The sequence below is a fragment of the Meriones unguiculatus genome, chromosome 17 (assembly GCF_030254825.1).
Source record: "Meriones unguiculatus strain TT.TT164.6M chromosome 17, Bangor_MerUng_6.1, whole genome shotgun sequence".
Classification (NCBI taxonomy): Eukaryota; Metazoa; Chordata; class Mammalia; order Rodentia; family Muridae; genus Meriones; species Meriones unguiculatus.
Window position 1 is genome coordinate 77,217,907 of NC_083364.1, and position 15,956 is coordinate 77,233,862.

Below are 15,956 nucleotides of genomic sequence, written 5' to 3' on the forward strand. Positions count from 1 at the left end.
CGTCTTTACATTCCTAGGATAATTATTTGAGGCCCACACAAATCTTTCTTCCATCCTGCAAGCCTCGTGTAGTCTGAGCAAAAATTTAAGGTTTTTATTACCCTCCCCAAAGACAATTTCTGTTAATGTTCAACCTATTTGCATAATTATCTCTCATAAAATAAAACTGTTTTTTACTCCTGAGTTCTTATTTTCCCAAGAAAAGAAAATATGTTTGGAAAAACTAAATTGACAATAGTTTCCTGAACAGCAAAGTTAATTTTACACCATGTAGAAAAACAAAAGTATGTTACTCTCTTCCAAAAACTTAGCATGAATTGTGGCTTAAAGCAACATTTCATTTTTAATGGAGATGTGAAGTCCAAAATGTGTTTATTAGGCTGAAATTGAGTTACTATCAGATCTAACATTACTTTTGGAGCTACAGGGGAGAATTCCTTTCTTTGCCTTTGGCTACTTCCAGATTGTCCATGTATCTCTTGGTTTGGTCCCCTGCCTTGGTCTATGATGCTTATTCTTCTCCCCAGACTTCATTAGCATCTCCTGTAAATGGTAATCTTTGGACATCTAGCTGTCAAATCCTTTGTGACTGCATTTTTACCAACCAAGATGATTCTACCTTATGAGTACGTAAATGTTGCTGCATCCTAAACCCCCATACTGTTCAACACTGCATGGTCACAGGCTTTAGGACAGCTATGTGAGCATTTTTTAATAGAGTCAGTATTCAATGATGCACTAAATAAAGGTAGGAAATGCAAAAGAGTGCTTGAGGCTGTGGATGGCAGTGAAATGACTCAATCTATAATGATTTCCTAAAAATAGATTATCAGGATTACAGTCCAGATTATTAAATACAGTTTTGGTATATTCTAAGAAAATACATTTGCAAATCCGTTTCTGTTGGGCGGTCTTCTTGTTTGTCAATGCATCACACATTAAGTACACAGTGTTTAAAGAAACCTCGTACTCAAAGTCTGCCTGGACAACGCAAAGAGAAATAAAGTTGCTAATCCTCAAGATTCTTTATTTCTGTGCCTCTCACCTCACTAGCATAACACATGTGCAAAAATCCGTGCTGGAAGCCTGGTTGCTTTTTTCAGTGCCTAACGCGTAGCTTCACTTACTTGTTCTGCTTCAGTCCCTCCTAATTCTTCTCCCCTGCACTGGCTGACATTTCTAACAGCTTCATGCTCCCTATGTTGTATTCCAGCATACTTCTGCTTCATCCTACTGGTTATTTTGCAAATGCAACAGGGTTTTTTGTTTGTTTGTTTGTTTTTGTTTTTGTTTTTTTTTTGTTTGTTTTTTGTTTGTTTTCCTCCTCTGCATGGTTCCAAACCTTATGCACTGGTACATTCACCTGCTCAGGCTCTGTCTGAATTTGGGGATTTAGTATCGTCTAACTTCAAATCTCACATGAATTTCACAAGTAAGCAAGGACCCCCCTTGAGCAAATGACAGCATGTCTGCCCCTAAAAAAAATTCTAAGTAATGTACAAAAGCACATTTGGGAGCACAATTGACTTTTATGTACTGAGGCCAGATGCATTTCATTCCTATGCATGCTGAGGGAAGCAAGTTCATCTCATATATCAGAATAAGCATCTGTTCTACTAAATCGCATGGCCGGATATTCATTATGCTTAGGCAACAAAACACTTAAGGAAATAAAATCTCTCTCCAATAAAAAAGTACATCAAAAGACTTTCTTCTTATAAAAGCATCTTAACCAGTTAATCTCTGAACGGGAAATACAAAGAAAAGAAAATGTTTATTGGAACACAGTTTCTGCTAAGATACCTAAGCCCAGTGTAGTATAAAATTTAAATTACTGCGTACAGTGTTTATCATGGAAAAGTTCTTTTGACTGAAGAATATATATTCAGAGGCTTGAATATACATTTGCCATATGAACATTAACAAAGAAAAATACAGTATAATAGGCAAGCATATAAAATATGCATATCTTATAAAATCCTATTCCTTGGTGTTTTAGAAACAAATGAAAGCTCATAAAATGGTCTATTCCACCACATAGGTGTCTTGTTATTTTAAAAGTGATTTTTACTGAGTATTTAAAAAGTTCAAGACAGGCTCATCAATGACTTAATAATTAAGTTTCAGAGAAAACCACTATAGTCAGAAAAAAAATTCTTGTTTTATAGGTTAATTATTTACTTATAGTACAAATACACATAACATTTGAAAAACAAATGCCTCATATTACTGGTATTCTATGTTACTCTTGCATTTGCTTAAGAATACAAATATTGATAATACTGTAGTATTATCCTTATCAGTATATGAAACAAAGTCATTCTGGGTGAGCACTCTATCACTGACCTGTAACCCCAGCTTTTTTTTTAAACTTTCTTTTTTGTTTATGTTTTAACTTTATTTTTTTTTCAATTAGTTTCCCAAGTAGCGGGATTCCTTATGGGGCATTCTTGCATGCTAAATCACCTTCCTATCACTGTTTTCCACTATTCACCTCCACACTACTCCCCTTTAGAGTCTCTCCATCCCTAGCATACAATGCTTCCTCATTTCCTACCCTCTATACAGATTTACTCTCACAAAGCTATTCAAAATATACATATAAATATTTAGCATATGATATATATAATTTATATATAAATATATATTCTATGATGACACAAATATATAAAAGAAATTTAAATGGGGTCACCATATAATGGGAAAGACAATATTTTAATTAGACACCATATGCTACCAAATAAAATCCAAATTACCAAGAATGAGTTTGTTTGTTTTTTTGTTTGTTTTTTTTTTTTTGTTTTTTTGTTTTTTGTTTGGCTTTTTTTTCTTTTTTTTTTTTCTTTTTGTCACTGGGCAAAGAGGGAGCACAGACATCCCTGCCTCAAACATTACAGGCTATTGAATTCCTTCCACAGCTTGATGGTAAGAGCCTGTTGTTGATATAGAATATACACAAATCTAGTTTGTATTTAACTTGAAGCTTCACCCCTACTAGCTGGCATTCATGGTGCTGAAAGGGGGTAGACAAGCCTTGAGAAGAAGAGAGTAATCATCAATCGCTCCAAGCTACAAATATTGCAAGTTATAATAATGATCTGTCAGGAAAACATTATCTACAGGTGCAACAGTGGCATGAAGGATATGGAAAAAAAAACAGCCATTTTTTCAAAACTCTATGGACTATTCCATGAATTCATATCACATATTGATAATGAGGTCAAGAATCTGAAACTAGATAAGTTATAGTTCTCGGGAGGAAAAGCCACTTTTACTGTCATTCTTCTAAGTGGACAAAGCAATAAAACAACTCTTACATTATCGCACCTTTAGCCCGATACATCAATCATACCCCGGAAGAGAAGTTCTTCCTTTCAGCTGATAGTAATTAGTGGAGACTGACAACAGAGCAGCATGCAAACAGGGAAAGTCTTTGGCATGCTCAGCCCAGAATGGGGTGTCTTTATCATACCTCCCCTTAAAGACAGAGGGATCTAAATGAAGAGGGTGATGAAAGGGATTGTAAGAGCAAAAGGTAATTGAGGATTCCAAGGACTTCCCAGACAAAACAAGGTAAATACACATACGAACTCAGAGAGACTGTGACAGTGTAAGCAATATCTACACAAGCTCAGGCTAGACCTAAATCCCAGCATGAAAGATGGGAAGGAGGCGCCTGTAGCCACGAGCCTATTCACATATGATAGCTTCCAGGAGAGAGAAATTCAACTTTCATTAGAATGACACTGGGTCGACCAACCACAGTCCAGGACACTCCCCAGGTTCAAGAGTAGATGGCCAACAAAAGTCACAAGTCAGACTCCATGTTTTTAGTGATCTCCCCCTTTTTCTTTCTTCTTCTTTATTTTGTCAAGAGAAATCCTTTATAATTTTTTATATAGTGGGCTATTTTTATTCACTTTTTTCATACAATATGTTTTGATAATTTGTGCTTCCCCAATTCCTCTAAGAGCCTTACACATTTATACCCACATAAGGACATGCATTCTCTCTCTCTCTGAAGAAAAAGAAAACAAGCAGAGAAAGAACATGAAGATTAAAAACTTGAGTTTTTGATCTTAGCCATCCTGATGGGTGTCAGGTGAAATCTCAGGGTTGTTTTGATTTGCATTTCCCTGATGACTAAGGACTTTGAGCATTTCTTTAAATGTTTCTCTTCCATTCTATATTCCTCTACAGAGAATTCTCTGTTTAGCTCTGTACCCCACTTTTTAATTGGATTACTTGATTTATTGCTTTTTAACTTCTATAGTTCTTAAAGAGGACCCTGGGTATGATCATCAATCTTCACTCAGAAGGAAAAATATGATGGACATTAGAAGAAGGAGAAAACAGGAAACAGAACAGAAGCCTACCACAGAGGGCCTGTGAAAGACTCTACCCATCAATGTATCAAAGCAGATGCTGAGACTCATAACCAAACTTTGGGCAGAATGCAGGGAATCTTATGAAAGAAGAGAGAGTTAGTAAGTTCTGGAGGGGACAGGAGCTCCACAAGGAGAGCAACAAAACCAAAAGATCTGGGCCCAGGGGTCTTTTCTGAGACTGATACTCCAACCAAGGACCCTTCATGGATATAACCTAGAAAAAGTAGAACCCCTGCACAGATGTAGCCCATGGCATCTCAGTGTCCAAGTGGGTATCCTAGTAATGGAATTGTCTCTGACATGAACTCAGAGGCTGGCTCTTTGATCACCTCCTCCTGAGGGAGAAACAGCCTTGCCAGACCCAGAGGAGGACAATGCAGCCGGTCCTGATGAGACTAGAGTCAGATGGGAGGACCTCCCTGGACACGGAGAGGGGCATGGGAGCAAATGCGGGATGAAGGGTTGCATTGGGAAGGTATGAGGGAGAGGCTACAGCTGGGATACAAAGTGAATAAACTATAATTAATACAAAAATAAAAAATTAATTAAAAAACTATATTATATGAAAATCTCAAAAATTAAAAGAAGTAGAGAAAAATCTTCAATCTGTAAACTCTCACTTCTCCTGTCTTTCTTGTGGGTATGATTAGAAAGGGTATGATTACCCTTACAGTGTAAATAATATTTGCCGATGGTTTGTCTTCATATTTTTAGTGTTTACTTGATTATATACATACATACACACACAAACACACACACACGTATACTGGAAATCATAGTTATAAAATATTACATTATCTGTTTTGCAGTTGTAAAACACAGATGATTACATAAACTAAATGATCACCATTATAATGACTTGTGTTCCAAATCTTCATACTACTCAGCTCATACCACTGAATGATGTAATGATGTAATATGATGTAAAAGTGTGAAAATTTTCAGTTATGAAACTAACTTTATTTCTCCACTGCTGCCTCTAGAAGGGAGTGTATATAACATTTGTTAGGATTTAAAATTTTGAATAGCATACTATGATCCCTGTGAAAATAATTATGAAAGTGTTTAATTTATTTTAATTCTGTTTTTTTAATTATTGTTATTTATTACAATTTATTTACTTGTATCCTGTCTGTAGGCCCCTTGCTCATCTCCTCCCAGTACCAACCTCCCTCCCTCTTCTCCCCACTATGCCTCCCCTAATGCACTGATAGGGGAAGTCCTCCTCCCCTACTATCTGACCCTAGACTATCAGGTATCATCAGGACTGTCTGGATCCTCTTTTCCTATGGCTTAGTAAGGCTACCTCACCAAGGGGAGGTGATCAATTGCAGGAAACTGAGGTCATGCCAAAGACTACCCCTGTTCCCCTTACTAGTGAACCCTCATGGAGACTGAGCTGACTATCAGCAACATCTGAGCGGGGGGGGGGGGGGTAGGTTGACTCCATGCCTAGTCCTTGGATAACGCATCAGTCTCTGCAGTCCAAATTTTTGGGCCCAGATTTTTGGCTCCATTGGTCTCCTTGTAGAGCTTCTGTCCCCTCTGGTGTTCTATTTTTTATCCCAGAGATGATGAGAACCACATCTTGTCTATCATTATATTCTTAAAAACTATTGTGTTTGATTGTGAATACTCATAAACTTCTCTCTTATTATTAGTTCAATACTAGGCAGATGGTTGTGAGTTCTAGTGGTGTAATTATATTCTAAATCATCTTGATTGTCACTTTTATATTGAAGACAAAACACCCTTTAGCAAGTAGTCATGTATATGCATGTGTGGCTGCTTATAAAATATGAAGTGTTAAGATTTTGACTCCCAAGAGCTCACTCTGATGAAAAGATCAATAATCTACCAGAACTATGAGGAAAGATGATGCAGAATATGTAAAATGAAATGGCCAGATAACACTTCAGATTGTTTCTGAAGTGTATTTAGAAATAAGAATGCAACTCAGTGGGTGGGTCTGTGATCATCTCTCCCTGAGGGAGGAGCAGCCTTACCTGGCCACAGGGGAGGACAATGCAGTCAGTCCTGATGAGACCTAATAGACTAGGGTCAGAGGGAAGGGGAGGAGGACCTCAGTGGACTTGGGGAGGGGCATGGTAGAAGATGAGGGAGAGAGGGTGGGATTGGTAGGGAATAAGGGAGGGGCTACAGCTGGGATACAAAGTGAATAAACTGTAATTAATGTAAAATAAATTAAAAAAAATAATTGTCAAGTTATATTGCTAGCGAGTTCTGTAGTGTCACTAGCTCCTTCTGAGTTGTGCACACTCTCATATCCCTTGATATAAATCACTTCTATCCAATGCTGCCTAAATACAATGCCAATGTGAACCCATTAGCTCTGCTTATAATCAGAATGCAGATCGATCAAGCCCTGTAGTATGAGTTCCATAGCCAGTCTAAAATAGGTACACTTGCATTCCTAATTTAGAATTCACAATGTTTAAAATGTAAGTCCAATCTAGAACATTTTGGAATATTGTTTTTAAAAAGTCATTCTGGATTAGATAGTGCTTTTTTTTTAATCATGTGGTCTCATTAATTTCTCCATGTAGTTGCAAAAACGTCCTTTTACTGATCAACTATTCTATAATTTAACTCAATAACATTCATCATATTTCTCTTATCCCTGTTTTTAGAATCAGTTTTTAAACAAATTGCTTTCTTAATTAAATAAAATATGTTTCACTTTTGTTCTTTAAAAAGTTACTACTTCCTTCTGCAAACTTTATGTTAACATCCAGTAGGTCTCTGTGATTTACTAGAGAAAAAAATTAAACTACTAACATCATCATTTGCTTCACTTACTATTCTGAAACGTAGGGCTATAGATAATAAGTGAGAGACAGTTGGTGGCATGAGCAACAAGAGGAAGATAACCAGCCGTCATCCACTTGGAGACATGTCCACACACACTCACTTCCGCAGCTGAAATAATGCCATATGTTCTCAGTGACGTGGGTGGTAAGAGTAACAGTTGGCCTGCTAAAGAGGGCCATGTGTACAGGCAGCCTACCACCATCCTTCTTACTTATGATGGCTGAAAACTCAGTTGAAGTGTTTGTTCTTCAGAACAGCATGGCTGGAGGAATCGCTTCCTCAACACTACAGTCTCTGTAATTCCGGGTCTGGGAGCTAAAAATATGCAGACAATTTTTGCTTTCTCAATAAGACTCTCCTAAACATCATCAGCATCCCATAGTCCAATCTTGTCTTCACTCAACACCTATATCCTTATGGAGATGTACACACACACACACACACACACACACACACACACACACTAATGGATTTCTGTCTCTTACCAGAAATGATCATTCATGATTAACTTCCTTTAATTTCATGCTTTTTCTTCTGTTTGATATTCAAAATATTCCTGTCACTTAAATATAAAAAGAAATTAAAATGTCTTGCACTTTTAGAATATTTTATTAGAATTTCTAGAAAGCAAAGACATTGTAATGTGGCAAATCTACATGTAAAACTACTTTCAAAGTTAAAAAAAGTACACATGTATTGTCGTCCTAATTATAATTGCTTTGTATCTGAACATGGATTTTCTGTGTAATTTTTATAACTTCAAATATGGTTCATCTGTTGTATAGATTACAGAATTTATTGTCTGAAGGTCAATGGTACTACTGTGATCAGATAATTTACTTTCAATGGTTTCTTTTTGACAAATGACAAAGCTTTTAAGAAGGACGATGCTCCTTGCACAACAACCATAAAGCATGTCACATCCATTTACAGTATAATTTTAAGAAAAATGAAGAACAAACTTGTGAGGAAGCATGAATTCATTTGCATTAAATTAACTTGAGCAGGGCATTATCTATGTTTTTTTTTCTTTTTCTTTTTCTTTTTTTTGGTATATTAAGAGAGTTTCTGTGTGAAGTGCAGCAATTATTTTGGATCAACTCCTGAAACCCCCTGAGATCTTGGTTTTATAAAGTTTAAAAGAAAAGGAAAATTTTGGTTTCAATACAGGTTATGGCATGTAAAGAGCAAAGGTTTATAAATAAGAACAGTAAGATGTTTGGTAACACAAATCTAATTTAGATGTTAACATGGATAAATAATGAGTTGAATTTTTAAATTTGGCACTTTGATTACAAATATTATATATTTAATAAAGTTAAGCATGTGTAATTGGTAAACATTAAATATTACAAAGGAACTTAAACATTAGTATATTCAGAAAAGATTTAAAACTCTTATAATTCCTGATACATTATTGTTCCATAAACAGAAGCCAATTTGGAAGCTTGAGTTTAAGAGAATATCAGTTGAATTACTTAAACAAATACCAAACAAAGTTGTTCTTACCCTAGTCTTCACATCCTGGAATGATTTTGCTTTACATGATTAAATAGGCTTTACAGATGTGATCAAGTTTAGGACCTGGAGTTGTAGTGACTTTATTAGATTTTTTAGGGGACCTAGTATAATCAAAAGAACTGATAAATAAGGGGCATAAAATGGGCCAGAGAGATGGTTCACAGTATGAAAGCACCCAAGCCTGAGATATGACTTACATTTGTCACACAAGGATAAAGCCAGATGTGACAGGATGCATCATTAATCCTAGCACTGCTAAAGCATGATGGGATGTGGAGACAGGAATAGCTTCCTAAAGTTCTTGTAATGTATTCCAGAATTATGACTGCAGAAGCAAGAGAGCTTATAACCCCTATAATATTCTGTACTTCCATCTTCAGGGAATCCAGAACCACTCTGGCCTCTGCTTGCACTTGCACATACATTTCTCTTCTTCCTTTTTTCTGTCTCTGTCTCTGTCTCTGTGTCTCTGTCTCTCTCTCTCATATACACACATGTAAATAAGAATTTAAAATAGAAATGAGTTAATAAACCATATCTAATGAGTGTGACTTTGGAATTTTGGTCTTTAAAACTAAAGCAATGGATTTCAGTCTGTGACAATTGTCACCGCAACAGTGTAGAACCAATGCATCATCAGGTGAGTGGAGGCAATAAATTATATCCTAACAAATTTAAGAAATCAATTAAGGAGTGATGGCTGGGAGTGACAGATCAAAAACAAGACTTGCCTTCAGAAAGGGTACTCTCTTTTATATTTACTGTTTGAACTGAATATTTGTAAGTGTCACCATTACCTAGTCAATATGAATATAACTATGTATAATGCAGAACTGAACATTCTGTTTCTCTGTAATCCCATCTCAGCTGCCTTCCACCACCACACGTCTGGTGGAGGAAATGTCTTCCTGTAAGAATTCTCCTTGCTGGCCAGAAATATTACATCTGAAACGAAATTCTATTAACTCAGACAATACCTAGGAGATTCAAGTATTTTTCAAGAAGAATGTTGAGTGTTGCTTTATGGCTCTGTGTTCAGCCCACAGGAAGACTTTCAAAGCCTTACTTTTAAGACATGTCCATTTTTCCACTTGTTCAAGCTAAATCATTGCTCCAGTCTCCATTATTTTTATGTTAAGTGGACAAAATCCAGACATGATTTATACCACCACAAATAGAATCTTATGTAAATAGAAAGGGGGAAAAAAAGCCTCTCGTGTAATTGCTGACAACATGCCAGTAGAAAATTCCTGATGGTGAACAGGAAAAGAGAGTGCTCTGTTGTCTCATAACTGTTTCCCTTTCTGTTGATACTGTCCTGCACTCAGTCATGATTCCCTGGTCCTACACAATAACATTATTAAAATATCTACCATAATTTTCTGTAGTATGCTGTATATAAAACAAAAGAAGAACAGCAGAAGATGGATGAAGATGTATGAAAGGCTGAATTTGATGATGGAAAAAATATATAGAATATCTCTCCAAAAGCATGAAGTAAAATGGGAAAAATACATATTAAGTGGATTCCTAATGTGCTGGGCCACTTACATGCATAATTCTATATAATCACTTTAATATATAAGCAATCATCATCGGATGCTAGATAAACATACTATAATTTATTTTATAACGTGGAATCTTTATTATTCGTGTGTGTTCAGGTATATGCATGACTTAGTTTGTATGAGATGAGGACAGTTTTAGGATGTCCATTCTCTCCTTCCACTATCTGGGAATTGAATTCCAGTCTTCAAGTTTGCAGGGCAAAGGTTTTTATAATTAATTTATTTTTACTAATTATAGTTTATTATATAGTTTATTCTCTTTGTATTCAAGTTATAGCCACCTCCCCCATCCCCTTCCAATCCCACTTGCCCTGCTTTATCTCTTCCCATGCCCTTCCCCAAGTCCAGTGATAGGGGAGGTCCTCCTCCCCTTTTGCCATCTTACTATTCATTCTTTTTTTTTAATCTTTTTTTAATTTTATTTTTTTCTTATCAGTTACATTTTATTAACTCTGTATCCCAGCCGTATCCCGCTCCCTCATTCCCTCCCAATCCCCTCATGAAAAGTATGATTCACTTTTCAGTTGCAAACTCCAGAGTTCATGTAAGATACAATTCACCACACCATTCTACTTTTTTTTTTTTTTGATGAAAAGAAATTCAGCAAGTTAAAATAAGTAAATTGTTCTTTCCAAAATCTACAATCTAAGTGTTAAGCATGAGGTCCTGGATTCATTACCTAGCACCAACCACACACAAAATAATAAAAAAAAAATTCTTGGTCAATGTCAATTTTATAGCTCTTTAAATTCCCCCTCTTGTTCTTCATTATTGCCTTAACTAGTGCCTCAAATACATTTACACAAAGCTAACTCACACCAAAATTACTTAAGTGAAACTTATGATCATTTACCAACACTATATATCACACATTTCCATATTTTTATGCATTGAATATCTTGCAATACTTCCTTATGCTTTCAACGCTACTACAGAGAGGGATAAGGAATAAATCTCAAATGAACAGAGGGAGATACATGAGAAAATAAGGCTATTTACTCAGCCCCCTTCGACCCGTGTTTTCTCTGTCTTATGTTAATATGGTCAAGAAGGGAAGGTGGAACCTTTTTAGAAAGTCCAAAACTTAATTGCAAAATTTCCATGAAAGCATTATTCACGGGCATGGAAGAAAAGAAAACGCTTCACTTCCATCATAAATGTTTGTAGTTCTCCCTTCTCCAGCAAATGACTGCAGCTCAACCTCACATTTTTATGCAAATAGGCCAAAGGATTTGAGAAGTGAGTAGTGACTGTAATTTTCTTGGGACCACAGAACTTTAACAGCCTATATCCAAACTTGTTCACACACTGTAGTGAATCAATATCATTATTTTCTGGAGTGGCCTCATTCACATATGGAAACACACACACGCGCACGCACGCACATTCACATCAAGATATCAAGCTTCTGAGTTCTTTTGTTTTTATATGGATACTCTTTACCCTCCTCCATAATATTTTCAGAAATAAAGCCTAAATTTTCATCTTTATTCTAACCTTATGCTGAGTTAGTAGAGACCTGTAGGCACTATTAGCTCTTTTATGTCAACATATAAACAAACCTCTGTTTCAGCTATATTTTAGGTAAATATTTTTAGATAAGCAAAAACAGCTCAGTGGCTGGTTCTTTGAACACCTCCCGCTGAGGGAGGAGCAGCCTTGCTAGGCCACAGAGGAGGACAATGCAGCCAGTCTTGATGAGACCTGATAAGCTAGAATCAGATGGAAGGGGAGGAGGACCTCCCTATCAGTGGACTTGGAGAGGGGCAGGGAAAAGATAGGGGAGGGAGGGTGGGAATTGGATGGAATGAGGGAGGGGGCTATAGTTGGGATACAAAGTGAATAAATAAACTGTAATTAATAAAAAAATAAAATTTTAATTAAAAATAAAAAAGCATAAACAGTCCACAGTCTTTGCTAAAAATTAAAATTATATATTTAAAGTCTCCCCCTCCTTCAAGTTTCAACTAACATCTATCTGAAAGAATCACAAAGTAACAGAAACAAGGTGCTTTTACATGGATTCCTTCTCAGAAACATTAAGTGATGGCAGCATCCAAATGCCCTGCTTGAGACATTTCACAAGCTCTGAGAGAAGATAAGGTTTTAAGATTTCAGAGAAGAAAAAGTGTTTTAAGTCATCCTGTATGGATTAGATCAAATGGCCAAGAGCCAGAGAACTAATTATCCTGACTCATTTGAGAATTCCTACTCATGAGTGTGCATACAATTCTACAATCAGAAGCAAAAATTGCATACTCTCCACTTAATCACCACATGAGACTATGTATTACATTACACAGTAAAATAATTTTAAACTGTGTAAGATTTTAGTAAGTTCTAACTCTCATATTCATTACTCTTGGTTAACCCCAAAACTCTTTTTTTTTTTTTTTTTGAGCATGGAATACACACACGACTACAGTTGTTCTTAAAATTTACTAACTTTCTTACAATTAATATGTATTCTGCTAAATTAAATATTTATTTATAATTTACAGAGAGAGAGAAAGAGCGTGTGTGTGTGTGTGTGTGTGTGTGTGTGTACATGCAGTCATATATGTGACAGCAAAAGCCCGAAGAGGGCATCATATACCTTCAAATAGGAGTTACAGTGGCTGTGAGCCACCCAATGTGGATTCTGGTAACAGAACTCTAATACCCTGAAAGAGCAGCAGGCAAGCACTCTTAACCACTGAGTTCCAACCCATGATATGGAATTTCAGAACACAGAAACACACACACACACACACTTAAAAACTAAAATATTTGATTTCAAAACTTTTCTCATTATAATCCTGACATTAAATACACATCTCCTACAGGTGTTCTTGGGGCATCTTAGGAATGCCTCACTAGGAAGCCTGGAGTTTGCTCTCACAGTAAGCCCTATCTGTATCCCAAGTTCACTCTGCATATTTTAAGCACATCTAAAATATGGACTGCCTTCTGTACCCTAGGGTAAGCATCAACCCCATGGTTACTGTGAGGAAGTTCTGAGACTGTTTTCTAAGAAGGGTGCAGGTTGACATTTAGGGATGTCGGAGCCTATGGAAGATGGAGAGCGTGACTATGAGACAGGCCTCCATATGCTTGTGCTCAGAAATATTTCTTTGTCAAAAATAAATAAATAAATAAATAAAAATAAAGTCAGTGAAATACCAAGAACATTTGAATATGTCTTTCATACATCATATTGATGCATCCTTCTTGTGGTTGCCTGAACTACAAGTGGATATAAATTTGGGAAAAAGATCTAAATTTAAAGTTGAATAAATTTCTGCATGACAACGTGGCATTCATTGAAACTTTAAAAAGTTAATTACTCTGTGGCCCAATCCGCACTTACAAAACTGCACTGATATTTCTGTTTCCCAGAACTTCTACAAAAAGAGAAGAAAGATGTTTGCAATGAAATATTCTTGCTCAAGTTCAGCTGTGATCCAAGTGGATGAACAAAAGAGAAGCAGAGCAGTTGCCATTGTAATTATCAAACTCTGGATGTACCATGTATCACGTATCAGTGTGAAAATGCTGGAATTATTGTTATGTATCAAGTGCCCCTTCACACAAGAGAAAGTTTATTAAATAGCAGGAAGATATTTGAACTTCACCTCCACATCTGGACAAAATGAGATATTTGTATACTTCACTGCTACCCCTCCAGCCAGACACAACATCCACAAATTCTCCTGACAAGTATTCACTAAAGGGCACCAGTAAATACGGAATTCAGAAACAGAGCCCCAGGCTAGCTGACAGAAATATTAGTGTGAATTTAAAAATAAGCAAAATACAAAATCTTCTGTGCCCACCATAAGTTTTTACTATTACTGAGTCATGCAATTTCTAAACCAAGTTAACTCTGAAATACTTAGAGAACCCTGCTTCTCCTAAATAAGCATGTTCTGCTAAATATGTACACACATACACATACATTAAATACAAAATGAGGCAGGTATAAAATAAACTTAAAATAAGATTATCCAGGAGAATTGCCCATACCAGAAGGAATTCCTTGAATACCCCAATCAGTCCTTTCCCCCATATCTTCACAGGATGATAAATCACCTTTTTTTTTGTTTGTTTGTTTTGTTTTTGCATATGAACTCACTACTTTTCTCATAGCCACAGGATTACAAAGCTGAGAGGAAATACATTTTCTGTAAGCCATCCTCTTACAAAGTTATGTTTTCAAACTCCCCCGACTCACCCCCATAAAAGGTACCAATTTTGGAACAGAGGAGATGGAGTGGATCGATATGGCTTTTAAGCTAAATTGCTATCACTTGTGAAGCCTACTGGAGTACCTGAAGTTTCCTTTAGTGAGCTAAAAGAAAGTACAGGGAGAAAAAAAAAAAAAGAAAGAAAGAAAGAAACAGATCAGTCATCACGCAAAAGGCAAAGTGAGCAGATGCCTGGGCTCAGAAGGCAGTATTTTCCTGTTGCTTCTTGTAACCAAATACCTTTTCCACCCCTTTCCAGCCCTATGACTTGACTTGAAAAAGTGGGCACGGAACAAGATAATAGGTGGTCAGAATGGGTGGCCAGATTTTTTTTTTATCACCAAAGCTTCTCTCTCTCTCTCTCTCTCTCTCTCTCTCTCTCTCTCTCTCACACACACACACACACACACACACACACACACACACACACACACTGAATGCCTACCTTTGAGGACATTTTCTCAAGCCCACTTCCTCACTTCAGTTGCACGTCATCCAGTTTCTGCCTGGAGATAAAAACTGCCCACCGCCCATCCCTTAGCCTCAGCTAGTGTTGCCACTGTCAAGACTAAGTATGTCCTTGACTCTGCAAATAAAAAATGCCAGCTGTACAACCTCGCCAGGTGCAAGCCTCTCTAGTTCAAGACCCCTAAGCATACCTTTCAGCTTAACTCACCTGGAGTCGGGTCTAGATGGCAGTCTGCTCCTACGCGGATTGACAATCTGCGGGAAAACTCGGGCAGCAGCGTCCGCCTGAATTCGGAACGCGCTGCAGCTGAACAACACCCCCAGAACCTGATGCTCTGAACGCGTCCAGATTTTTTTTTTTTTTTTTTTCACGCGCTGCCCAGCGCACTCCTTCCCCTTTCCTCTTCTCCCAGCCTGTCAGCCACTGTGCTCCTGCATCCTGGCTGGAGGCTTTCCTCCGCCTCTCTCCCAGCTTTAGTACGCTGTCCGTGGTACTAAGAAGGAAGCTCAGGGCTCCTCCCAGCCAGGAGATGTTCCCAGGATCTGCTCCCCCCACCCGCAAGCTGAAGTCCCAAAAGCAGAAATCCCAGTTGCAGCCACTTGAATAAACGGGCTGGCGCAGATATTAACTCCAGCCTTGCAGCATCCGACATTCCTTCAGTCACACATGATTGGGCAACTCTGTTTAAAACACCAGGAAGCACAAGCTCTTCCTAAACATCTCCAGGATTCTTCAAGTACCAAAGAAACAAATGAGAAAATGTATTCTCTGTCTTTACAGTAGTTTCTGCAAAGCAATGCAAACTTTGCTACACTATGAGGCTGAAAAGTTGAGGGAGTGTTGTTCATTTCTCAATGACTTATACTGACACATTTTGATTGCATTGAATCTGAACTAGGCAGCTTTTAATGATTACCCTGCGGATTCCTGAGGGACAGAAACTGATAAACCC

At 37.2% G+C, this 15,956-nt stretch overlaps 1 protein-coding gene across 2 annotated transcripts in view; it reads right to left on the bottom strand.

Moving 5' to 3' along the window:
• Robo2 (roundabout guidance receptor 2) overlaps positions 1–15,542 on the bottom strand; it is a 1,624,501-nt gene extending 1,608,959 nt beyond the window's left edge. Inside the window, exon 1 of one of the 2 annotated variants that reach the window (XM_060370640.1) lies at positions 15,212–15,542. The gene's annotated coding sequence lies outside the window, so the exon portion shown is untranslated. The remainder of the gene's footprint in view (positions 1–15,211) is intronic. The other variant, XM_060370647.1, reaches the window with a different exon arrangement.
• Positions 15,543–15,956: the final 414 nt, after the last annotated feature.